Consider the following 27,851-nt stretch of genomic DNA (forward strand, 5'->3'; position numbering starts at 1 on the left):
AATGGTAAATTTCATGTAGTATGTTGTTGTGTGTGCTCAGTTGTGTGTCTGACTCTTTTCCACCCCATGGATTTTAGCCTACCAGGTTCCTCTATCCAAGGGATTTTCCAGGCAAGAATACTTGAGTGGGTTGCCTTTTCCTCCTCCAGGGGATCTTCAGGACTCAGGGATCGAACCCACATCTTTTGGGTCTCCTTCATTGGCAGGTAGATTCTTTACAACTGCGACACCTGGGAAGCTACATGTTGTACATATTTTACCACAATTTTTAAAATATGTAAAAAAAATTTTTCCAGTATTCTTCTGGGTGGAGAAGAGAAAAACAAGATTCCCTGAATTTGTACCCCTCCACACTCCTCCAGGCCATGGTTCCTGCTGGATGGGAAGAACATTCTGGCCCACCATATAGCCCTGGATAAGAAAGAGCGGCAGGCCAGGATCCAGGGACAGACATCCAAGGTCCCCAAATTTCCATTCAGTCTGGCTTCCTTGAGGAGCCCCTGGTGAAAGGGGAACTTTTGTCCTTTGTCCTGTCTTCATTCTAGGAACACAGGACAGTGAGGACCTGGAGGGCTGGGTGTGGGGTGATGCAGGTTTGATCACCCCTTTGACTGTGAGCGATTTTTGAGGACAAGCCCAGGGCCCTTGTAGGAAGGTTTCAGGCCACATGAACTTTGAACACTTTATTGATCCAGTCCTGGAGGGATACAGGATGGGTTCAAAACAGTCTCTGAGCAAGAAGAGCAGCCAAGCCAGCTTTTGGTCAGAGCCTGGGAACATGCAGGTGTCACCGTCAGCTCTTGTCCTCAGTCTCTGTGATGGAGATGACGGTCTGCTCCCTTCTTGGCTGGCCCATTGGCATCCTAGAGCCAGAGCCATCAAGCTGGACTCCTTACCCAACCCCTTCAACATCCACCAGCCTGGGGACCTCCTCACTTCTATCACGTCCCACCATGATCATTACTTCAACCATGTTTATCATCTCTGCCAACAGGATCACCCATAAAGGTTACATTTCCATCTTCACCTCTGCCATCCCCACTACGTACTTTATTTATTTATTTTTATTTATCTGGTTGCACTGAGTCTTCGGTGTGCCATGGGCTATCTTTTAGTTGTAGCATGAGGGATCTGGTTCCCTGATCTGGGATCAAATCCAGGCCCCCCACATTGGGAGGTGGGATCTTAGCCACTGGACCACCAGGGAAGACCCCTCACCATGTATTTTAAGAGGGATTGCTACAATAACCAATCTTCCTTTCGTCTTTACTATCCAAGTCATCATCCACCAAAGCCATGCTGTCTACACCTCCAACACCTTCACACCCCAGCACTCAGTGACAGGTATTCTCATCATCACCAACTCCCATATTAACATAACCCCCTGAATCTCCATCAGCATCCTCACCAATACCCTCTCCCTTCACACCCAGCATCCTATCACCTCCATTACTCTTCCTGTGTCTATCAGAGGGTTCACCAGCTGGTTGAAAAACCATCAAACACATCTCTGTGGTCTCAAAATTCTTATAATTGCCCTGATAACCACCGTAGGTAAAGGGCTCACACACATTGGATGTAGAGGTATAGAAGTATCAGAACAAAGAAGCTCTGCCTGGGACTCTGACTGGGGGGAAGCTGGCACATGGCCGGGGTGGTCTGAAACAACTCCTGGGAAGCTTTTAATTGAAGATTGTCTGCAAGGGTAAGAAAGAACAGAATGGTCACTGATGTGTCCTGTTAAGGAACTGATCAACACTTTTTTCCCAGCACCTACTCTACACCAAGCACCCTCCTAGGTATTTGCTATACTTGCCATTAGTTAAACAACCAAATGGAGAGGGTATTACCTTCCCCATTTCACAAATGTAGAAACCAAGGCTTGGAGAGGTTTGGGAATCTTCCCAAAATCATAAAGCCTGTAAGTTGAGAGAGGCCTGGGGTTTAAACCCAGATCCAATTTCAAATCCCAAGTGCTGTATCCTTTCATAACTTGATATCAAGATATTGGTTGGAGTTTTGTTTATAATGGGAAAAATTTCTAATTTGGAAAAAATGTACATGTTTACCAACAGGGGATCAGTGAACCATTATGCAGTCACTAAAAAGCATAGAGTTGATGATATACAGCAACATGGAGAGAGGCATTTACCTTTTGTTGAATAAAAAAAACAAATTGTAAAGTAAGACACCTGGTGTGTTCCTATGGCTATAAAATATACATATAAGCCCATAGAATGATGACATGAAGGTTATTCCTCAATATATTTAGAGCAGTTATCTCTGGGTGGTGGAATTTCAAATGATTTTTATTTTCTAAAATTATTTTTAGTGTCAGTTGAATGACAATGGGCAAGTTTCATTTTTCACTGCCAGAAAAAAGATATTCATATTAAATAATCTTTAATATCATGGGTAATCAACAAATAAAGAAACAGGCTTCTTTTACTGAATCACTTGTGATTTTAACTCCTTTCACATCTAGCTCTGGGTATCAAACTCAGTGATTTATCAAACATGCACACACACACACACACACACACACACACACACACCATCCCTCAACCATCTGCCTTGGACACTCAGGACCTCAGTGTATCTTTTTATGAACATAGCACACAGCACTTTGAGAATGACACTTTCCCTAATAAGGACAGCATTCCTCAAACTTATAAGCACAAATGTCAACTCAGCTCCACCAAACCATTTTGTGAATCCCCAATGAGAGTGACTTTGACCATGCTGGATTTCCTAGAAGTTTAACCTGGAATAGGGAAGAGGCATTGTAGAAAGGAACTCGAGACCTTCTATTTAGGCAGCAAATTCTCAATCTTGGTTAGAATATTAGAACCTCTTGAGGGAGTTAAAAAAAATCCTGATGCCCAGGCTTTGTCCCAGACCCATTAAATCAGAATTTTTGAATGTGGGACCCAGAGAGACCTCAGGGGACTTGCGTGTGCAGCCAAGTTTGAGAATCTGGCCTCCTGTCCAAAGCATCATCAATATTCTTTTCTTGCTTAAGAATTCTAGGGAGTAGGATTCTGGAGAGCAGGATTGTTGGGGCTGTGTAAAACAAGGAACCCACTTTTTAAACTTCACACATTTACATATGGTTTGTCTTTTTTAAAAAAACATATGTCTTGCTTTTTAAGAAAAATTAAAATCTGCTGATGTCAAAGAGACATCTGGGAGGTCTAGCCCCAGATTTTTCTGAGTCTGAATGCTGACCACAGGGAACCTCTTCCCATGTCTAGGTCCTTGTTTTCTCCTGAGGTGGAAGTGACCAGATGGCTGGTTGGACCCAATACTCCCCCACCAGGCTATGATCAGGGACCCTGTGTCCAGCACCTCAGCTCACCTGAGGTCTCTCCTGAGCTCGCCAAGCCCACCAGGCAGAGCGTGAGGTAAAGGGCAAGTAGGCAGCTGAGCTTCATGGTGTGAGTAGCTTCATGTTCTGGGGTGAGGCTGGGAAGCTGGAACTTATAGCTGCAGCTGAAAGAGAAGGTGCCCTGTTCCCCAGGGTTAAGGGAAGCATTGTGCTTTTCATTACTTGGAATAAGAAGCACCCTGGGCCAGAGGTGTTGGCTGCAAGAACTGGACTTCTTACCTGGAGGCAGTGCCAATGTCCTTGGATAGATTCTTCCTGGGCATTGGGCAAGTCCTCTAGGATGGTGCTTCTGTAGCATCTAGAAGGTGTTCCCCAGCCTCATCTACTGCAGACTTGAGTCCCTGTGACCTTGCACTAAAAAGGGACCTTTGGAGACCTCAGCTACCCTGTCTGTAAAACAGGTGGGCTGGACCACGTTGTCCCTGAAAGCCCAGCACAGCTCTTCTCCATTCTATTATTATTGGTTCCCATTCAGAGCCTCCCAGCTAGTGTCTCAACATCCCAAGAGAGAGAACACAGCTCTTCGTTCATTGGTTTATTTATTTCACTTTGGGATAATGAGTTTATTGTTTCATATATATCTTCATAGGCTTCCCAGATGGTGCTAACGGTAAAGAACCTGTTTGCCAATGCAGTAGACATAAGAGAATTGGGTTCCATCCCTGGGTCAGGAAGATCCCCTGGAGGAGGGCATAGTGGCCCACTCCAGTATTCTTGGCTGAAGAATCCCATGGACAGGGGAGCCTGGAAGGCTATGATCCATAGGGTCTCAGAGAGTTGGACACAACTAAAGCAACTTGGCACAGCATACATCATCATATTTATTTCTAAAAGATCAAGCTATAGTGAATATGAATAGCATAAGCAAAAGGCAAAATCACTCCTCCTCCAAATCTACCATAGTGCTGTGCAGCAGAAACATAATCCAAGCCACAAAAAGACTTTTAAATTTTCTAGTACCAGCATTTTTGGGGGGCTGTGCTGAACATGGAATTACTTAGTTCTTCATCCAGTGATCTAATCCCGGGCCTCCAGGGCAGTGAAAGCACTGAGTCTTAACCACTGAACTGACAGGAAATTCCCAGCATTTTTTTTTTTTTAAGTAGCAATATTTTAAAGAGTAAAAAGAAAGAGATAAAACTACTTTTTATAATAGTTTATTTAACCCAAGACAGAGAATGAGGTGGTTGGATGGCATCATCTACTCAATGGACATGAGTCTGAGCAACTTCGCGAGATGGTGAAGGACAGGGAAGCCAGACATGCTGCAGTCCGTGGGGTCACAAAGAGTCGGACACTACTGAGCGACTAAAGAACAACTCAGTAAATCCAAAATAGGGCAATTTCAACATATAATCAACATGTAATAAGAGTAATATGATTTTTATTTTTCTTTATACTGTCTGGAATCTCAGTGTATTTTGCACTTAGGGTACAGTCACATTTCCTGTGCTCAGTAATCGGATGTGGCTGATGGCTACCATGGTGGACAGTCAAATTCCACCACGTGAAGTCAGTGTCTTTACAAGGTATCCTCATAAACATTTTGTTAGGTAGATTAAGCAATTCTACAAAAACAAAAGGTTTATAGGTATTATTTTCCCTTAGTTTTGCTTATTGATTTTATACTTGAAGGACAATTTTTAAAAAAACATTTTATCTTGTTTGGGTTATAGCTGATTAACAAAGTTGTAATAGTCACAGGTGAACAGTGTAGGGACTCAGCCATACGTGAACATGTATCCATCTCCCCCCTAACTCCCCCTTCCAGCCAGGCTGTTCAGGGACAATTCAATGGGATAAAAAACTCTTGATCAGATTTTCTTTCCCCAGAACAACTGTGGACCTTGACTGAATCCTGCCATGGAATGTCCCCATTTAGTGGCCAGAATGCTTTTCTGCCTTAGAGATGACTTTTTTCCTACCTGAAAACATAAACAAAGGCCTCATTGCTTATTCTCAAGATGACATATTTGGGGATCATTCTGTATCTTTTTTTTTTTTTTTTTTTTTTTGGTACTGAAATATGGAATGGTTTTTTAATCTACATATTTTTAAAGGGAAATTTTCTTATACTGATTTCATTGGCCAGAAAGTTGTTTGGGTTTTTCTGTAACATCTTATGAGACTTTTTTTTGCCAAACCAATACTCTATCTTGAAATAAGTTTTCTTTTCCATTTGAGTTTTCTATATGAGAAATCAGTTATGTTAGATTAGCTTCACATGTGGTTCAGTAGTTGTTAAAAGCCTCATCATTGGTGATAGAGGAATTTAAATTCCAGCTTTACTGTTCATGATCTGTGTGATCCAGACAAATTATTTAACTTCTATGGATGTAATTTCTATTTGGGGAAAATAAGAGAAACTTTTGCTGAAAACCCAGCCTTCATTCACCTGTACCAAACAGAAAACACAGAGACAGAGCTTTGCAGGAGTACAAAGGAGCAGCTTTATTACTTTTCCAGGCACAGCAGGCCAACACTCAAGACAGTGCCCTCCCCCACCCCTTCCTGGGAAGTAAGAAGGAGTCTTAGAGTTTCTGGCCACAAAATAGGGCTGAAGATAAGGATGGAGCTGATGTAGTCTTGCATTCTTCTTTTCTCTTGGAGACAGTGAGATCGTTAGGTGGTTCTGGAACAGGTTCTGGTTGTCTCAAAGTTATCATTCTGAGACCTTTTTTCTGGATGGAGAATGCTCACAAAGGGCAAGTGTTAGGTAATGTTGTCTTGGAGAAGTAAACATCAGGTGCATAATACAATTGTAGCTAGCAAGAGATCATTTTCAGCATGCAATTAAGCAAGAAAGAGAGGGGGTAAACACCAGCTGTAGGAGCCGATTTGAATGGGTGAAAAGCGTAAGGGCTTAATAAGGACAAACATAATGAGGGGGCTTCAGCTAGTTTGTGCTACAGCACAGCTATTTGTGCTTAGAATCCCTAAGACCACCGTAGACTAAAAAAAAAATTCACAATCTTAAAGTTGAGAGTTATGTTTTATCCAGTGCGATTTTTTAAGACTTTAAGCCCAGGAGGCAGCATCTCAGGTAACCCTCAGAGAACTGCTATGAGGAGGCAAGGTGGGGGGGAGTCAGGTTATATAGAACTTTTGCAACAAAGAGCAGGTAGTCTGAATGTCAAAGGATTATTGTAAATTAAAGAAAACCAAGTATTTCAAATTAAGGAATTTAGCACTTTTCTATGTGTGAAAAGATGCAAGAATCTGGGCTCACTGAAATCATTCCTTTGATATGCATCTCCTCTATCAGGGGCCAGTATTCTGTGTTTTTACATCATTCCTAAGGGCTCACCTTAGGAAGTGGCTGCTGTCTGTTATCTGTTTAGATGGAGAGTATTCTTTTCTTACTGAGTTCCCTCAGGGCTCACCAGCTCACATTCCAGTGGTGGATGACTGTGACATCCTTTGTTTGCTGATACAGTAGGAAATACTCCATTTCTCAACACTCAGGTTTAATTCATTAAAGGATTCACAGGACACAAAGGTTTTTTTTTTTATATACTTGAGTTAATAGCAAATGGATGCAGAGAAGAATCAATAAAGGGAGAAAGTGCAAGGGATGAACCTGGAAGAACACAGGCCCAGGCTTTTGTTTGTTGGGTTCCCTCAACCCAACATGTCCTTGGTGTTACCAAATAGAGAAGCTCACTCCTGGCTGGGTGTTTTTACTGTGCTCTGGCACATGGACATACGTTGCCTGTGCCCTAGACCTTAGGGAAGTCCCAGACCCCAAAAGAAAAGAGGAATTTTCCACATTAAAAATGATTAAGGAAAAAAAATGTTTAAAAAAGATAGTTCAAACTTTTCTTAACACTTCATTAAGTGGGCAGTCTCCACTCCCAAGGACTCAAAGAACTGTAGATCATTTACAAAAACAGAATTATTTTTCAGTTTGCTGACATGGCACCTTGGACAACTTCTAGATATTTATTTCAGCACAGGCATGAAATAGGATCCAGATGTTCCTACTGGGAGTTGGGTGTCATACTGATGATCATAAGAGGAGCCCTGAATCTTTGAGCATCTATCACCCAGGGGCACAGAGCAGAGCATTCTCTATTCATTCTCTCAAGTGCATTCACAGCATCCCAAAGTAATGGGCTTGATTTCATAACCGGAAGGGTTAATTTTGAACTTATGCTGGATCTGCTTCTCTGACTTTAACCCTCATCCTGCAGATTTCTTGTTATTGGAGGCATGCCTCCAATATGGCCTGCCTCAGGGAGATAACCTGAGTCACCCACCTGTAAAAGACTGTAAAGAGGTGAAACTAAACACTCCCCTGCCTGAGGCTTGTCATTCTAGGGGACATTTGCAAGGATTGAATAGTTTTTTGCTCTCTTTTCCTCACCTCCTCTCTTTTCTCTGATCCATAAAAGAACCTGGCAACCAGGCCCCTGTGCATGCTGACTCTTTTTGACTGTAGCCCACCAGACTCCTGTCTGGGATGGGATTCTCCAGGCAAAAATACTGGAGTGAGTTGCTATGCCCTCCTTCAGGGGACTCTTCCCTACCCAGAGATTGAAATGGCATTTCATGTGGCTCCTGCATTTCAGGTAGATACTTTACCCCTGAGCCATAGGAAGTCCTAACAAGGCCCCTCAGTTCAGTTCAGTCACTTTATCGTGTCTGACTTTTTGTAACCCCATGGACTGCAGCAAGCCAGACCTCCCTGACCATCACCAGCTCCCTGAGTTCACCCAAACTCACATCCATTGAGTCGGTAATGCCACCCAACCATCTCATCCTCTGTTGTCCCCTTCTCCTCTTGGTTTCCATCTTTCCCAGCATCAGGGACTTTTCAAATGAGTCAGTTCTTCGCATCGGGTGGCCAAAGTATTGGAGTTTCAGCTTCAACATCAGTCCTTCCAATGAGCATTGAGGACTAATCTCCTTTAGGATGGAGTGGTTGGATCTCCTTGCAATCCAAGGGACTCTCAAGAGTCTTCTCCAACACCAAAGTTCAAAAGCATCAATTCTACAGCACTCAGCTTTCTTTATAGTCCAACTCTTACATCTATACATGACTACTGGAAAAACCATAGCCTTAATTAGACGGATCTTTGTTGACAAACTAATGTCTCTGCTTTTTAGTATGCTGTCTAGGTTGGTTATAACTTTCCTTCCAAGAAGTAAGTGTCTTTTTATTTCATGGCTGCAGTCACCATCTGCGGTGATTTTGGAGCCCCCCCAAAAAAGTCTGCCACAGTTTCCAGTTTTTCCATCTAGTTGCCATGAAGTGATGGGACTGGAGGCCATGATCCTTGTTTTCTGAATGTTGAACTTTAAGCCAACTTTTCCACTCTCCTCTTTCAATTGCATCAAAAGGCTCTGTACATCTTCTTCAATTTCTGCCATAAAGGTGGTGTCTTCTGCATACCTGAGGTTATTGATATTTCTCCCAGCAATCTTGATTCCAGCTTGTGCATCATCCAGCCCAGCGTTTCTTATGATGTACTCTGCATATAAGTTAAATAAGCATGGTGACAATATATAGCCTTGAAGTACTCCTTTCCCTATTTTGAACCAGTCTGTTGTTCCATGTCCAGTTCTAACTGTTGCTTCCTGACCTGTATACAGATTTCTCAAGAGGCAGGTCAGGTGATCTGGTATTCCCATCTCTTGAAGAATTTTCCACAGTTTATTGTGATCCACACAGTCAAAGGCTTTGGCATAGTCAATAAAACAGAAATAGATGTCTTTCTGGAACTCTATTGCTTTTTTGATGATCCAGTGGTTGTTGGCAATTTGATCTCTGGTTCCTCTGCCTTTTCAAAAACCAGCTTGAACATCTGGAAGCTCACGGTTCACGTACTGTTGAGGCCTGGCTTGGAGTATTTGAGCATTACTTTACTAGCGTGTGAGATGAGTGCAATTATGCAGTAGTTTGAGCATTCTTTGGCATTGCCTTTCTTAGGGATTGGAATGAAACCTGACCTTTTGCAATCCTATGGTCACTACTGAGTTTTCCAAAATTTGCTGGCATATTGAGTGCAACACTTTCAGAGCATCATCTTTTAGGATTTGAAATAGTTCAGCTGGAATTCTCTCACCTCCACTAGCTTTGTTCGTAGTGATGCTTCCTAAGGCCCACTTGACTTCACATTCCAGGATGTCTGGCTCTAGGTGTGTGATCACACCATCCAGATTATCTGGGATAAAAGATACATATTAAGAATATTCTCCATATGTTGATTATGATTGGAGCTGGACAATGGTCCACGGTTTATAATACTATTTTCTGTACATGTGTTTGGTTGAAAGCTTCCACTATTAAAAAGAAAGTGTGAAGGCATCATGATTTAATGAAGAAAGGCATGGAAGAAAACCCATCATTGTGTTAATTTTGTTTAGGTTATTGGCACCGGAATAAAGAAATATTGAGGGAATACTGATACTGTGACCTATCTGTGAAAATGAAAGTCACTCAGTTGTATCCGACCCTTTGCAACCCCATGGACTATACAGTCCATGGAATTCTCTAGGCCACAATACCAGAATGGGTAGCCATTCCCTTCTCCAGGGGATCTTCCCAAGTTAAGTTGAGTTCAGTCGCTCAGTCATGTCCATCTCTTTGGGAACCCATGACTTGCAGCACGCCAGGCCTCCTGTCCATCACCAACTCCCGGAGTTCACTGAAACTCACGTCCATCAAGTCAGTGATGCCATCCAGCCATCTCATCCTCTGTCATCCCCTTCTCCTCCTGCCCCCAATCCCTCCCAGCATCAGAGTCTTTTCCAATGAGTCAGCTCTTCACATGAGGTGGCCAAAGTACTGGAGTTTCAGCTTTAGCATCATTCTTTCTGAAGAACACCCAGGGCTGATCTCCTTTAGAATGGACTGGTTGGATTTCCTTGCAGTCCAAGGGACTCTCAAGAGTCTTTTCCAACACCACAGTTCAAAAGCATCAATTCTTCGGTGCTCAGTTTTCTTCACAGTCCAACCCTCACACCCATACATGACCACTGGGAAGAACCATAGCCTTGACTAGACAGACCTTTGTTGGCAAAGTAATGTCTCTGCTTTTCAATATGCTATCTAGGTTGGTCATAACTTTCCTTCCCAGGAGTAAGCATCTTTTAATTTCATGGCTGCAGTCACCATTTGCAGTGATTTTGGAGCCCCCCAAAATAAAGTCTGACACTGTTTCCACTGTTTCCCCATCTATTTCCCATGAAGTGATGGGACCAGATACCATGATCTTAGTTTTCTGAATGTTGAGCTTTAAGCCAACTTTTTCACTCTCTTCTTTCATCATTACCATTTGCTAAATTCCATATATATGCATTAATATACTGTATTGGTGGCTTTCTTTCTGACTTACGTCACTCTGTATAATAGGCTCCAGTTTCATCCATCTCATTAGAACTGATTCAAATGTGTGCTTTTTAATTGCTGAGTATATGTAACACAGCTGTCTTATCCATTTGTCTGCCAATGGGCATCTAGATTGCTTCCATATCCTAGCTTTGTAAACAGTGCTCTGATGAACATTGGGGTAGACGTGTCACTTTCAACTCTGGTTTCCTTGGTGTGTATGCCCAGCAGTGGGATTTCTGGGTCATATAGCAGTTATATTTCCAAGTTATAAGGAATATTTGCTCTGTTTTCCACAGTGGCTGTAGAAGTTTGCATTCCCACCAATAGTGTAAGAGGGTTCCCTTTCCTCCGCAACCTCTCCAGCATTTATTGTTTGTAAACTTTTTTATAGCAGCCATTCTGACTGGCGTGAGATGGTACCTCATTGTGGTTTTGATTGCATTTCTCTGATAATGAGTGATATTGACCATCTTTTCATGTGTTTGTTAGCCATCTGTATGACTTCTGTGGAGAAAGGTCTGTTTAGCTCTTCAGCCCATTTTTTCGATTGGGTCATTTATTTTTCTGGTATTGAGCTTCATGAGCTGCTTATATATTTTTGAGATTAATTTTTTGTCAGTTGCTTCATTTGTTATTATTTTTTTCAATTCTGAAGGCTGTCTTTTCACCTTGCTTAGAGTTTATTTCATTGTGCAAAAGCTTTTAAGTTTAATTAAGTCCCATTTGTTTATTTTTGCTTTTATTTCCATTTCTCTGGGGGGTTGAACATAGAGGATCCTGCTGTGATTTATGTCAGACAGGGTTTTGCTTATGTTTTCCTCTTGGAGTTTTATAATTTATGCTCTTACATTTAGATCTGTAGTCCATTTTGAGCTTATTTTTGTGTATGGTGTTAGAAAGTGTTCTAGTTTCATTCTTTCACAAGTGGTTGACCAGTTTTCCCAGCACCACTTGTTAAAGAGATTGTCTTTTCTCCATTGTATATTCTTGCCTCCTCTGTCAAAGATTAGGTGTTCATAGGTGCCTGGATTTATCTCTGGGCTTTCTATTTTGTTCCATGGATCTATATTTCTGTCTTTGTGCCAGTACCATACTGCCCTGATGACTGTAACTTTGCAGTATAGTCTGAAGTCAGGCAGGTTGATTCCTCCCATTCCATTCTTCTTTCTCAAGATTGCTTTGGCTGTTCGAGGTTTTTTGCATTTCCATACAAATTGTGAAATCATTTGTTCTAGTTCTCTGAAAAATACCATTGGTTGCTTGTTAGGGATTGCATTGAATCTATAGATTGCTCTGGGAAGTATACTCATTTTCACTATATTGATTCTTCTGATCCATGAACATGGTACATTTCTCTATTTCTGCCATCTTTGATTTCTTTCATCAGTGTTTTATAGTTTTCTACATATAGGTCTTTTGTTTCTTTGGGTAGATTTATTCCTAAGTATTTTATTATTTTCTTTGCAATGGTGAATGGAATTGTTTCCTTAATTTCTCTTTCTGTTTTCTCATTGTTAGTGTATAGGAATGCAAGGGACTTCCGTATGTTAATTTTATATCTTGCATATTTAGTATATTCACTGATTAGCTCTAGTAATTTTCTGGTGGTGTCTTTAGGGTTTTCTATGTAGACGATGATGTCATCTGCAAACAGTGAGAGTTTTACTTCATCTTTTCCAATCTGGATTCCTTTCATTTCCTTTTCTTCTCTGATTGTTGTGGCTAAAACTACCAAAACTATGTTGAATAGTAATGATGAGAGTGGGCACCCTTGTCTCATTCCTGACTTTAGGGGAAATGCTTCCAATTTTTCACCATTGAGGATAATGTTTGCTGTGGATTTATCATATATGGCTTTTATTATGTTGATGTATGTTCCTTCTATGCCTGTTTTGTGGAGGATTTTTTTTTTATCATAAATGGGTGTTGAATTTTGTCAAACACTTTCTCCGCATCTATTGAGATAATCATACGGTTTTTAATCTTTCAATTTGTTAATGTGGTGTATCACATTGATTGGTTTGCCAATATTGAAGAATCCTTGCATCCCTAGGTTAAAGCCCACTTGGTCACGATGTATGATCTTTTAAAATGTTGTTGGATTCTGTTTGCTAGAATTTTGTGAAGGATTTTTGCATCTATATTCATCAGTGATATTGGCCTGTAGTTTTCTTTTTTTGTGTGGCATCTTTGTATGATTTTGGTATTAGGGTGATGGTGGCCTCATAGAATAAGTTTGGCAGTTTACCTTCCTATGCAATATTCTGGAAGAGTTTGAGTAGGATAGGTATTAACTCTTCTCTAAATTTTTGGTAAATTTCAGCTGTGAATCCATCTAGTACTGGGCTTTTGTTTGTTGGAAGATTTTTTTTTTTATTACAGTTTCAATTTTGGTGCTTGTGATGGGTCTGTTAAGATTTTCTATTTCTTCCTGGTTCAATTTTGGAAGGTTATACTTTTCTAAGAATTCGTCCATTTCTTCCAAGTTGTTCATTTTATTGGCATATAGTTTCTGACAGTAGTCTCTTATGATCTTTTGTATGTCTGTGTTGTCTGTTGTGATTTTTCCATTTTCATTTCTAATTTTGTTCATTTGATTCTTCTTCCTTTTTTTCTTGATGAGTCTGCCTAACGGTGTGTCTATTTTATTTACCTTCTCAAATAACCAGCTTTTAGTTTGGTTGATTTTTGCTATAGTCTCCTTTGTTTCTTTCTCATTTATTTCTGCTCTAATTTTTATGATTTTTTTCCTTCTACTAACCCTGGGGTTCCTCATTTCTTCTTTTTCTAGTTGTTTTAAGTGTGGTTAGGTTATATATTTGATTTTTCTCTTCTTCCTTGAGGTAAGCTTGGATTGCTATGAACCTTCCCCTTAGCACTACTTTTACTGAATCCCATAGGTTTTGGGTTCTCATGTTTTCATTTTCATTCATTTATATGGATATGTTGGCTTATTTTCTGATTTCTTTCATGATTTGTTGGTTATTCTGAAGTATGTTGTTTAGCCTCCATATGTTTGTATTTTTAATAGGTTTTTTCCCTGTAGTTGATATCTAATCTTACTGCATTGTGAACAGAAAAGATGCTTTAAATGATTTCAATTTTTTGAATTTACTAAGGCTAGAATTATGGCCCAGGATGTGATCTATCCTGAATAATATCCCATGTGCACTTGAGAAAAATGTGAAATTCATTGTTTTGGAGTGAAATGTCCTATAGATATCAATTAGGTCTAACTGGTACATTGTATCATTTAAAGTTTGTGTTTCCTTGTCAATTTTCTGTTGAGTTGATCTATCTGTAGGTGTGCATGGAGTATAAAAGTCTCCCAATATTATTGTGTTACTGTTAATTTCCCCTTTCATACTTGTTATCATTTGTCATACATATGCAGTGCTCCTAAGTTGGGTGCATATATAATTGTTATATCTTTTTCTTGGAATGAGCCTTTGATCATTATGTAGTTTCCTTCTTTGTCTCTTTTCATGGCCTTTATTTTAAAGTCTATCTTATCTGATATGAGTATGGCTACTCCTGTTCTTAGTTGGTCTCCATTTGCATGAAATATCGTTTTCCACCCCTTCACTTTCAGTCTGTTTGTGTCTCTTGTTTGGAGGTGGGTCTCTTGTAGACAGCATATATAGGGGTCTCTTTTTGTATCCATTCAGTCAGACTTTGTCTTTTGGTTGGGGCATTCAACCCATTTACATTTAAGGTAATTATTGATAAGTATGATCCTGTTGCCATTTAGTTGGTTGGTTTCGGTTTGAGTTAGAAACACTTTCTGTGTTTCTTGTCTAGAGAAGATCCTTTAGCATTTGTTGAAGAGCTGGTTTGGTGGTGCTGAATTCTCTCCGCTTTTGCTTGTCTGTAAAGCTTTTGATTTCTCCTTCATATTTGAATGAGATCCTTAATGGGTATAGTATACTGGGATGTAGATTTTTCTCTTTCATCACTTTAAGTATGTCCTGCCATTTCCTTCTAGCCTGAAGAGTTTCTATTGAAAGATCAGCTGTTATCCTTATGGGAATCCCCTTGTGTGTTATTTGTTGTTTTTGTTTTGCTGCTCTTAATATTTGCTCTTTGTGTTTGATCTTCATTAATTTGATTAATATGTGTCTTGGGGTATTCCAGCTTGGGTTTAACCTGTTTGGGACTCTCGATTTGTTGGACTTGGGTGACCATTTCCTTCCCCATTGTACAAAAGTTTTCAACTATTATATCCTCAAGTATTTTGTCATGCACTTTCTTTTTGTCTTCTTCTGGGACTCCTATGATTGCAATGTTGGGGTGTTTAACATTGTCCCAGAGGTCTCTGAGGTTGTTCTCATTTCTTTTAATTCATTTTTCTTTTTTCCTTTCTGCTTCATTTATTTCCCCCATTCTATCTTCCACCTCACTTATCCTATCTTCTGCCTCAGTTATTCTACCGTTGGTTCTCTCAGAGCAGTTTTTATCTCAGTTATTGCATTATTCATTATTGATTGACTCTTTTTTATTTCTTTTAGGTCCTTGTTAAACATTTCTTCCATCTTCTCAATCCTTGTCACTAGTCTATATATCTTTAACTCCACTTTGTTTTCAAGATTTTGGATCATCTTCCCTATAATTATTCTGAATTCTTTTTCAGGTAGACTCCCTATCTCCTCCTCTTTTGTTTGGTTTGGATGTTGAATATTTCTCTGCCTTGTCATTTTGTTTAGATTGCTGTGTTTCGGATGGCCTTTCTGTATGCTGGAAGTTTGTGGTTCCTCTTTATTGTGGAGGTTGCTCCCTGTGGCTGGGGTTGGACTATTGGCTTGTCAAGGTTTTCTGGATAGGGAGGCTTGCATCAGTGTTCTGGTGGGTGGAGCTGTATGTATCCTCTCTGGAGTGCAATGAAGTGTCCAGTAGTGAGTTTTTAGGTGTCTATGGGTTTCGTGTAACCTTGGGAAGCCTGTATTTTAATGCACAGGGCTATGTTCCTGCATTTCTGGAGAATTAGCATGGTATGTATTGCTCTGGAACTTGTTGGCTCTTGGGTGGAACTTGATTTCAGTGTAGGTATGGAGGCTTTTGGATGAGCTCCTGTCAATTAATGTTCCCTGGAGCCAGGAGTTTTCTGGGGTTCTCAAGTTTTGGATTTAAGCTTCCTGCCTCAGACTTTTAGTCTTATTCTTACAGTAGCCTCAATACTTCTCCATCCATACAGCACAGATGATAAAACATCTAGGTTAATGGTGAAAAAATTCTCCATAGTGAGGGACACCCAGAGAGGTTCACAGAATTACATGGAGAAGAGAGAAGGGAGCAGGGAGAGAGAGTTGACCAGAAGAAAAGAGAGGGACTCAAAAGGGGAACAACCAATCTAGGCAGTAATCAGTTATTTAATTGTTCTCCACAGCCCTCAACACCCAAAGAGATTCACAGAGTTCAGTAGAGAAGAGAAGGGGGAGGGAGGAGATAGAGGTGACATGGGGGAGAAAAGGGAGAGTCAAAAGAGGAGAGAGAAATCAAGCCATGAATCACACCCCTAAGTAAAAATGGGTACTGAAGATTAGATTCTTAATGGTAGAAAATTGATAACAAATACCAAAAAGCAGAGATTAAAAATCTAGAGCAGAGGTTAGACTCCCAAAAACGCAATATTAAAAATATAAAACAAAACAAAAAATACAAAAGAAAATCAATCACAAAAATTATAAAAAATATATATATGAAATTTGCTTTTAAAATAGGGTTTTTTTTTTGCAAGGTAGTAGTAGGTTATAAAAAGGAAAATTAAAGGAGTAATAAAAAACTTAAAAATAAAAAATTGTTTTAAATTGAAAAATGATAATAGTAAAAATATATTTAGGAATGTCTCTGGAGATGTAGAGGGCAGTGTGAGGTCAGTTCAGTTTCAGATAGTTCCCTGTTCCAGCTTATACTTCTTCTCAAGGTCTATACACCCCTTCCAATGCTTAGTCAATGCTAACTACAGGGTTTTAATCTGTTGCACCTGTCACTTCCAAAGCGGTTCCCTCTTCTTTGTTTATTTTGGCTTTCTCTGTTTGCAAGTCTCTTCAATGTCTAATTTCTACCCTAACACAAGAGGGTGAAAGTGGTCACTTATTTAGGCTCACTTGTTCAGTTGTGCTGTGGGGAGGGAGGAACACTGCAAACAAATATCACTGGTGTGTGTAGGGTGTGCTCACAGTGTATGGACCACACTGGGTTTGCCCCAGCTCATGGCCTGTGTGCCTTCCCAGTCTACTCTGCTCAGGCTCCCGGTGGTTCTGCAGGGGAACTGTCCAAAGTGGGCCCTGGGTTTTGTGCACTTCCCAGATCTAAACTGCTCAGGTTCAGGTTCTTGGGTACTCCACAAGGGCACAGACTCGGTTGGGCATGCGTTTTGTGTCCTTCCCAGGTCCAAGGAGCTCAGGAGACCAGGTGCTTGGTGAGCTCACTGTCCCAGGTGTGTTGTGTGTCTTAATCACCTCCCCAGTCCCAGCCTCTTGGTTTCCCGAATGTGCTGCAAAACACCATCTAAGGCAGCCCTGTGTCTCCTCTGGGGAGCTAATATCTGGCTGCAACCTTCCTGGCAGATGTCAACCATCCAGGATCCCAGGAAGACTTGGTTAGCAATTGGGAGCCTGCTCACAGTTAGGTGGAGGGTGCCATCTCTGGGGCGGAGATTGCCCCTTGCCTTCTGGCTCTGGCTATTGGCTGCTTGCCTCTCTGCCTCTGGCAGGGGGATGGGCTGGTCCATTCCTGGTTAGCTCTCCTTTGGTATTCGCTCAATCTTTTGTTCTGTGAGAGGCCAGGCTGCACCTTAGGTTAGAGCTTTTCACGGGAAAGTTCTCTCTCTCTCTCTTTTTTTTTCTCTTTCTCTGGCTATCCCAAAGTTTTGGTTGGGATCACATTAGCTCCCTCATATTGTCCTCAGGGCATTCAGGCCCGGTCCTTAGCCTAAGCATACAACTCGCGCCTCCCTGCTCAGCCCCCGCTCACTGGTGGCGGACACAGGCATCTGGGTTACTTCTCTGCTAGGACTTGCCATTAGTGGCATATTCTGTGTGTGTGTGTGTGTGTGTGTGTGTTTCTCCTTCTAGTTATGTTGCCCTCTGAAATTACAAAACTCCTCCCCAGACCCTCTGGTCAGAGGGTTTCCTGGTGTTTGGAAACTTCTCCTCCACGACTCCCTCTCTGGCATGGGTCTTCATACCTAACGCTTCTGTCTCTCTTTTTGTCTCTTATATTTTGTCCTGCCTCCTTTCGAAGAGAATGGGCTGCCTTTCTGAGTGCCTGGTGTCCTCTGCAAGCATTCAAAAGTTGTTTTGTGGAAGTTGCTCAGCAGTAAAATAATCTTTTGATAAATTTGTGTGGGAGAAATTGGTTCCCAGTCCTATTCCTCTGCCATCTTAGGACTGCCACACTCCCCGTGGTGAGGGATTTTGAGTACTCAGCTCAACATAATATAGTCCCCAGTGTCTGTGGCCCAGACACAAATGGTAGAAAAGAGAGAATCTGAGTTTGTCCCAGACACCAAATAAGTGGGATCTCTACCAGCAGGAACCAGTTCCTCCACACCAACTGGGCATCCAGAAGTCAATTCACTTCTGACGCTAAATCCTCAGCGGTGACCCTGAACCCACAGGGTGAGGACTCCATCTCTGAGAACTGCCCACAGATCAAGAGTTGATATCGAGCCCTGGGGTCACATACACTTGTAAACAACTGGCTATAATTTCTGAGATCCTTTGACTCACCTCCCATGTTGAACATCAGAACCACTCACTGAATTCAGATAAGCCCTTTACATACTATTGCCAGTCATTATCAATGATAAAACTCAGGGGCAACAAAATGGAGGAGAAGCATAAGGTAAAGAAGGAGTAGGAAATGCTGAGTCTCCATGTGACCTCAGGACATGCCTCCCTTACAAACCCTTGATGTTATCACCTCCCTTGAAGCTGTCTGATTCTAGTGTTGGTGGGTTTCAATTGAGGGTTGGATGGAGGCAAATTGATGGAATCTTTGACCATTGTTAATGGAACTCAGTATCAGTACTCACTCCTCTCCCCAGAGTAACTGGGAACTGATCACTTAACTCTCTAATCATCTGATGGCATGTTCTGGATCCAGGTGCACACAGGCCTCATCCTCCACAGATCTCATTACTTAGAGAATGACAATAAAATCCAAGTGTTTTAGGAGGCCTAGGGCATGAACTGGGGTAAGGATCAAATATGGATCTTTTTACTATTCTAAAGTGGTTTTTAGGGATGGGGTAGAGTCTAGCAATAGACAGTGTCAGAGATAAAGTTCATGATTCTGTAAAATGAGGTGGGAGATTTTTATTAAAAACATAACACATAATGACAATTTTTGAGAGTCAAGAAATGCCTCTGGAGTTCAACTGCTCACTTTCCAGAAGAAATCCAGAGAGGGCTAGCAGCATCCACAACACCCCTCTTCCTGCCCCTTCCAAGGACTCACCTCCTTTCCCTTCAGTCTGTAGAGAAGAGATGAGCTGGGACTTACACTAAGCCTGGTTGCTTGTTTCACCTCCAGGGATGCTGCCCAGCATGATTCCCAGGAGAATGAGCAGGGCTGCAGAGGAGCAGAGTCTGCTCATGTTTGTGACCTTGAAGAAGGGCGTCTATGGAAAGACAGATGCTGAGAGATCAGTTTATGTCCCAGCAGATGGGTAAGAACAGGTGAGAAGGAGGGGAGTGAGGAAATGGAGGATTTGGGGTCAGTCATGTACAATGTGTAATCTCCCCAGCTTCCATTGTCCTGCTTCTGCCTGTGCGTGCATGTCTGCTGAGTCACTCAGTCTGGTCTGACTCTGAGATTTCTATGCACTATAGCCCGCCAGGCTCCTCTGTCTTGTTTCTGCCTGGTGGGGCCAAATGCCAAGTACCCGGATTCTCAAACTTGACTCTGTCTGTGGTCTCATGAAAACACAGAATGTGATTCTACAGGTGGAATTTTGTGCAATATGATCACACAAGGAGCATCCCAGCTCCTAGAGCAGTGCATGGCATTGGATGGCCAGTCAGTGGAGAGAGCAGATCAAAGGCCAAGTAAGTAAACAATACTGTGTTAGCTCAGGTCCTCCTTTACAGACTCATGCAGGTGTCATCACATTTGGCTGTCAATGCCCCCTCTCTTACATTAACCCTACCTACTTCAGAAGACAGGTATGACACAGGTAATCTATCAGCAACCATTGTGGCAGCATCTTTACTGAACAGACACCAGGTCTTTACCTGGCAATGGCCCAGGCAGATGTTGAGCTGGGGGAGGAGCATCTCCGTCTGGGGCACAAAACCTGATATTCTGGGTAGAAACAAAGTAAAGCGAACCAGCAAAAGGGAGGAAGAGGCAAACAGCGTCTCCAGAACTGACCACCCACTGCCCCTCACCTGGTTTCAACAACAGGAGAGTACCTCCCTGAGTGGATCCCAGGGACCTTGGAAATTGCTTGCAACACTACCCCACCACACCTGTGGACTCTGCACCAGTGGTTCTTAGAACAGAGGACCCAGTTGGAGTCCCAGTTCTTTCTTTTGCTAACTCTGTGATCTGGGGCCTTATTTTATAACTAAAGAAAGCGAAGCTCAGAGATGTTTAGAATTTGCCAAAGATTTCAAGGAAGGGAGTAACAGCACCAGCACGCTGTGTGTTCTCATTCATTTAAATACCCTACTTGCTGAGGTCCACAGGTCTAACTTCACTGATCTGAATTGAAACAGATACTCTCTGTTCTCCAGGTGCATCCATCCTAAATCTTTTAGAAGCAGAGCAGGGTAACGTCATCAAAATCCCTTTACTTGGGAGAGTGGGCACCTGCCATCTTAGAAAATGAATAAAGGAGAAAAGGGCCATCTCTATGCCGCCATTTTCTTCCTTGAAGGATTCTAAGCATGCATAATAGAATAATGCAGGCAAATTGCTCACACAGAGCCTGGGATACTAAATGGTAACTGCCCTTCTTTAACTAAAGTAAGAACTCCCTCCCACCTGTGACTTCAGGGAATCAGATTCCTTAGAAAAGTGGACAACTGAGCCTCATGCCTATTCTCCTGAGAGTCCAAGAGGACAACCTTCCCCCAAATTTGACTGAACTTAGAAGAAAGGAATGAAAGCTCATGTGGAGATTTGTGTCTCCCAGGTTTCTGTGTGGCTTGGGGTGGCTATTAAGAGGTCAGTGATGCTGTCATGGGTTTGCTTCCTATACCCGGTAGGGCACAGTCTCTGGACAGTGAACCAGGAGGTGCCCACTGTCTGGAGAACAGTGAGAAGGACCAATATTCCCATGGACCGTCTTGATTAAGGTTTGCAGTTTCAAGCAAAAGACACCACTCCAGTCAGTTTAATTTAGCATATGCATTTATTGAAATGCATTATTGAATTATTTATTTAAAATGCATAATTATTGAAATATAGCCCCAGTGTTTGAAGCTACGGAAAGGAAAATTGCAACGTCATTGTAGGATCAGGAAGCTTCAACATTGCAAACCCTTCTCCCATTACTGATTCTGAGAACTGGTTGTGAGAAATTCCACCTTGGACACCCACAAAGAGAGCAGTGATGGTAGGGAGGGGGATGAAGCTGAAGATGCAGTGAGGATATGGGTGAAGACAAAAATCCTTCATCAAACTGCAGGCTCTATAGTTACTCTGGTCATGAGGAATGTGCTCCTACATTCCTTCCTTTCTTCCTCAAATAATTAGGAACTGTCTACTTGGTTCCAGGAGCTAAGCTACATGCTAGGAATAAAGGGAAGACATTCTCATGGTGCTGAGAGCCATCTGGGTGAGACAGAATTAGACATATTGACCAATAGAAGATAGGAATTAGACAGGTTCTGCTGAAGAGGGGAGGGGAGAGAAGGACTGCAAGAGACTGAACAGTTTCAGAAGCAGCCATGGCCTGCCCTGCAGAGGTCCTCCCCGGACGTCACATTTTCTGGGAAACACTCTTCACATGTCCTCTGCAAAAAGAAAGGAACTTGTTGAGTGCCATCATTTTAGCCTCAGACATGAACACCTATCATCTTGACAGAGCCTATAGTTTCCAGAAAAGATGAAACTATAGTCCCCATGATCCAAATGGCCAAAAAGAGAGAAGTGAGTTTTCCATGCCAAGGTGGGGCAGTCAGGAGCACATCAGACCTGCCCTGGAGGGTGGTTGACTCAATATTCCTATCTAACATGGAAGAGCATGTGATTAGGCTTAGATTGTCATAAAAGGCATCCCGCTTTGACCTTCTGCCAAGCTGACCCCTGGAGAACTTGCTCAGTGTGTGGTTTCACAGGACTCTGCCGCCTCTTCTCCTGGGAAGAATTAAGGAGGAAGACACTGTGCAGGTGTGACTGGTGTGTGGTCCCCTGAGCTCCACCTCTTTCCCCAGTCCTTCCCCTGCCCTGTGCCCTGCCCCCTGTCTTACCACATGGTCACAGGCACTGGACAGCAGGTCACTATGCAGTGGGATAATGTCTGGAAGTTGTTCTTGTTCCCTTCGCAGCCGCCATATACAAATGGCTCGCAGTACCTAGTCTTGGCATTGTAGAAGTACCTGGTCATTTGGTCCTTGCAGGGACCCTTTAATTCAGGCTCCATGCAGAATTCAGGCTTAGAAGCTGCTGGGAAAGGAGGGGCAATGGCTCAGTTATGAGGACAGTCATCACAGCTCGTACAAGGACAACAGCTAGAACTGTCAGTTTCTTTGGGGTAGAGAATGCTAGGCTTGTGGAGGATGGTCAGATGGAAAATGCCATTTGAAAACCTTCTTTCTAGGAAAGAATTAGGAATGCTGCTAGGGGTGACATGATATATTAATCATGTTCACTTCTATATCTCCTCATGAAGTATTTTAACAAAAGTTGGCATAATGCCTTTGCTTAGCCTCAAAAACTTCTAGGGGACTTCCCTGGTGGGCCATTGGTTAAGCATCTGCCTTCCAATGCAGGAGTCTGGGGTTCAATCCCTTTGTAAGAAAACTAAAGTCCCACATCCTGAGGGACATCTAAGTCAGCAGGCCACAACTACTGAGCCTGTGGCCTGCAACTAACACCAAAAGCACCAAATAAATGCTCAAAAAAAAAAAAAAGAAAGAAAGAAAACAAAAACCAGAAATACACAACTCTATAGCAATGAAAACAGGTCAGAGGTGAAAATCATTCCCTATATGTCAATAATTACTGGGTCTGGGTACCTGGGTTTTATAATACTGTTCTCTGAACCTTTGTACATAGCAAAAACTTTCCACTGTGAATAAAAAATGTGAAGGAATCATGCTATAGTGAAAAAGTGCATGAAGAAAACATACCAGTGTGTTTACTTCTGATCCCTCAGGAGGACTGAATAAATCGAATGTTGAACTATCAATATGTTGATACTGTGATTATAAGAAGAAATAAATCACATATATTTCACATATAAATCACATATATGTGATTTTTTTTAAGATTCTTTTTCTGACACTGAGTTCCTAAACATCTTGGTATTTCTAATGTGATGAGAACAATAAAAGTGTCTTCTGGTATGTGAAGACAGTGATTTTGGAAAAACCCTTGTAAACCAGAATGGGCTCTTATCGCACAGGAAGGCACTATCTACAGGGTGGTGGGCACTTTCATTCCCACCCTCCACCGTGGTCTTCTATCCATCATCCCTTTGCCTTCCCTCAACCTCTGGGAGGATAATGGAGCTGTCTGTTGAACAACCTCCAAATGCTAATGATTTAATGCATCATGACTAGGTAATTAAGCCTCCATAGAAACTTCAACAGAGCAAGACATTCATGTTACTAGAGAGACCTGGGATCCACCCAGGGAACAACATAGGTCACATTCCATGTGGACCACTGCAGCAGCCTGCTCACTGGCCCTGAGCCTCTGTCTCTGCTCTTTGCCCCCTAGAGGACACTCTGTGCACTGCAGCCTCAGGGATCCTGCTGTTGAGCCCAAACCCACTGTTCCCAAGACCACCTTCCTCAGTGACTCCCCTTTTCTCTGAGAATCAAACTCTGATTCTTATAAAGGCCCACAAGGCTCCTCAGGACCTGCCCCCATGACATCTCTGCCTCATCCCCTTCCACTCCCCTTCCCTCCACCCACTCAGCTCCAGCCAGCCGGGTCCCAGCTGCTGCTCAAACAGACCAGACGCGTTACTTCTGCAGCCTCTACTCGATACCTCCTTATCACAGAAGGTTTCTCTGAAACTGGAGAAAAAGCACAGCATCCTTTCTACACACCAGTCTCTACTTTCTAAAAAAGTATAACCTACCATAGGATTTCTCCTCTTTGCTATTGCTTGTATCCCTACTACAATGCAAGCTATATTGCCATATTTTTTCACTGCTTTTGCTCCATCTGAAGAACAATGCACTGTAGTAACATAATAACTCCCATTGTCATTCTCTCCACAAGGGCACTGTCATCAAATAGAATGGATATAATTGATTTCCTTTTAGTAAGAAATCACCTTGATGATGGGGCACATCTACATAATGGTCAATCTCCCTCTAACATTCAGTCTCCTTCCAGGATAAAGTAGTAAATAGTAGATAGTAAATAGTCTGTATGAGTTATCATTAACCTCAAAACATCTCTTAAACCAAATATTTATGGATTTTTGTGGAGGTTAATAAATAGCCATATTGACTCAGTTAGTAGTCATTGCTGATTGATCTCAATCTCAGAGTCTTCCCTCCTCCCCAGAGGTACTGGCAAGAAAGTGGTGAAATTTCCAACCTCTAAATGGGTGTTTGAGTGTTTTGGAGGAGCAGACCAGATCTGAATATTTCCTAGGTGCTCTCCCTGAGTGGTCTTGTGACTTAACAAAGAAAGGAAATTCCAAGAGTTTTAGGAGGTCTGGGCAATGAAGCAGGAAAAGGATCAAATATGGATCAAATATATGAATAATAAAATAATAGTCAAAAGAGGACAAGTGAAAGGGCCTGGAGACTTTGCTCATATTGTCTTAACCTAGATCCCATGAGACAAAGACTGTGTTTCTTGTGTTCCTGCAGTTTCCCTGCTCAGTGATCCTACGTCTTTCTGCTTATTTTAATATTAAAGTAATAATCATTACTTGACATATTAATATTTTATCTTGACCAAAGGAGGTCAAGGATCATGTTCTTCAGATGAACACACTGGTGGAAATGGACAAAATTGGTCATGAAATATGAATAGATTATTGATATTCATGACTGATAATCTGTTAAAGAATGCTTGTATATTTTTCCACTAGTCAGTTGAGGAAATTGCAGATGACTTGCCCCAGAACACAGAGCACAGGGGTGGTAGAGTCAGGACAAGACACTATCACGTCATAGCCCATCTGATACAATACCTGAGTCTACCAGGAATTCGAAAAATTATGTTTACTTATAAGAGTTTCTGGATGTAGCATCCTACTTTCATTACTTCCCTGTCCGCAAACCTCACCTAAGCTCCCAAATCACAGCAGAGAGTGAGTTTGGGTTTCCCTTGACCAAATATGTGGTATCTAGACTAACATCAACCAATTCCCCAAATGACTCCTGGGTGTCTCCCAGTCACTTAACATGTGATATCAAATCCATGCAGTTAGTACAGATCCCGCCCATTGAGGGATCACAACTGTCCTCACTTTAGTATGAACCGTGTGGTCCAAAGTTACTTATGCTTGTGACCAAATGGCTAAAATTTGGAGGTTCCATGACCATATCTCCATGTTCAATAACTGAATGGAACTAATGACCAGACTAAGGAAAACCCTTACTGACTGTTCTCAGATTAAGTAAGAAGGTAAGTGTTAGTTGCTCAGTCCTGCCCAACTTTTTGTGACCCCATGGACTGCAGCCCACCAGGCTCCTGTGTCCATGAGATTTTCCAGGCAAGGATATTGGAGTAGGTTGCCATTTCCTTTTCTAGGGAATCTTCCCAAACCAGGGATCAAAACTGAGTCTCCTATACTGCAGGCAGAGTCTTACGACTGAGCTAGAGGGAAGCCCGTTCTCAGATTAATAGAAATGAAAATTCAGAAAGAGTGAAATGGAGGAGGTGTGTAGGATGAAGGGGGACTGTAGGTTGGAGAGCCTTCATGCTCTAGTGAGCACAGCACTCTCACATCATATATTTGTATTCACCACCCCAAAACTCTCTGAATCCCAATATTTATGCAGGTTTGAGGTTTCAAAGTGAAGAGGATCTAAAGAGCCTCTTGACGAAAGTGAAAGAGGAGAGTGAAAAAGTAAGCTCCAGTAGATGGTTATGGACAGGAAGGCCTGGCGTGCTACAGTCCATTGGGTTGCAAAGAGTCAGACATGACTGAGTGACTGAACTGAACTGACTGAAATGAGGTCTCAAGAAACAGGCTTTTTGATTGAATCACTGGCCACTGGTGATTGATCTCAATCTTAGTGACCTTCCCTCTCCCCAGATGTGAAGAAAATACACAACCTTTCTTACCATGTTTGAGTGTTTGTGTTAGGAACTCCTCGACCGTATGGTTCTCAAGTTGTGTTCCGGAAATCATCACCTGACCTATGAAAGAGAGTAAATTGCAAGAGTTTCAGGAGGCCTGGTCCATGATACAGGAAAAGGATCAAATATGGACAAGAAAATGACAGTCAAAAAGGACAAAGGAAGGAGCTTGGGGATTTTAGTAAAATTGTCTCAGACTTGGTCCCAAGCCTACCACACAAGGGCTGTGTTTCTTGCTTTCCCTGCAGTTGCTCTCCTCAGTAGCTCCACATCTTTCAATTAGTTTTCATAATAGAGAAATAATCATTATTTGATAAAGAAATAGATTTAATTGTCCAAAACAAGTAGGTGGAGAAACTTTTTTCAGATTAACACATTGTGGTGGAAAATGGATAAACCTGGTTATGACGTGGGAAGAAACTGTTTATATTCATGACTCGTCATCAGTTCAAACACCTCATGTAAGAAATTTTCCCTATTCAGATGAGGAAACTACAGATGACTTGCCCCATGACACAAGTGTGTGGGTGGTGGGATCAGGACAAGATAATGTCATATCACAACCCATGGACACACTGTAGATTCTGCTTGGATCTTGAAAATATAGATAACTGGTAAGAGTTTCTAGATGCAGGGTCCTACTCTTACTACTTAGCTCCCCAAGCCCCATGTGAGCCCTCAAATCACTAGACAGGGTGAGTCTGGGGGTTTTCCTGACTGCAAACATATGATTTCTGCACCAACCTCATCCAATTCCCGATACCCAGTGGGCACCCCACTGTCAATTGACTTCTGAGACGGTATCTGTGGAGTTAGTGCCTGTGCCGCAGGTTGAGGTATCAAGACTCTCCTGACATCAGATGCCAGCCATGCAGTTCGAGTCACTCATACTTCTGACCAAGTAACTAAAAGTGGGAGTTTCCATGGCCCCACCTCCATGCTCAATATCTCAATCAAACCGGCAACTGTCCTATACTTATACTTATACTTACTTACTTACTTACTGTCCTCGGAATAATATACAAGAGAAAACTCAGAAACGGTGAAATGGAAAAGCCATAGAGGGCAAAGAAAGAGTGGAGGTGTGGGGAGCGTTCATGCCCCAGAGAGCACAGCACCCTCACATCACCACCATTGGTTCCCACCCATAAGCTCTCTGAATGCTAGAATTTATGGAGTTTTATTTTTTTAACTTTGACTGAGGTTTCCTTCAACAGGGGTATTGATTGAATCTTTGGGCAGCAATGACTGATCTCAACCCCAGTGCCCTCCCTGCTCCCTTCAGGTGCAGGGAGGTTTCAAACCTTGAATTCCATTACTGATTATGTCAGCCAGTCCTTTCAGTCCATGAAATATCTTGGTACCTATGAAAGACAAAAATTCCAAAATTGTCAGGACTCTTGGACCATGAACCAGAAAAAGGATCAAATATGGATAATAAAATGACAGTCAAACATGGGCAAGGGAAAAGGCCTGGATACTCTGATCATTTTCCCAGGTCATTCTGACTAATTTTTATAAGAGAGTAATAATCATTATTTGACACATAATTATTCTTTCTGGCCCCAAGCAAGTAGGTAGAGAAATTATTTCAAATGAACATATCCACAGGAAAATAGCCAAAATTGGCCATGAATGTGAATAAACACTTTATATTTATGACCAGTAATATGTTCAAAG

The 27,851-nt window shown here is 42.0% G+C and overlaps 1 non-coding gene across 1 annotated transcript; it reads right to left on the reverse strand.

Moving 5' to 3' along the window:
- Nucleotides 1-22,150: 22,150 nt before the first annotated feature.
- LOC102267651 (uncharacterized) lies at nucleotides 22,151-27,522 on the reverse strand. Its single transcript, XR_011466684.1, has 3 exons — nucleotides 27,476-27,522; nucleotides 26,157-26,231; nucleotides 22,151-22,337 (listed from the first exon to the last, which is right to left on the reverse strand). It is a non-coding gene; the product is annotated as an uncharacterized protein (transcript).
- Between the last annotated feature and the right edge of the window lie 329 nt (nucleotides 27,523-27,851).

The sequence above is a fragment of the Bos mutus genome, chromosome 13 (genome assembly GCF_027580195.1).
Source record: "Bos mutus isolate GX-2022 chromosome 13, NWIPB_WYAK_1.1, whole genome shotgun sequence".
Lineage (NCBI taxonomy): Eukaryota > Metazoa > Chordata > Mammalia > Artiodactyla > Bovidae > Bos > Bos mutus.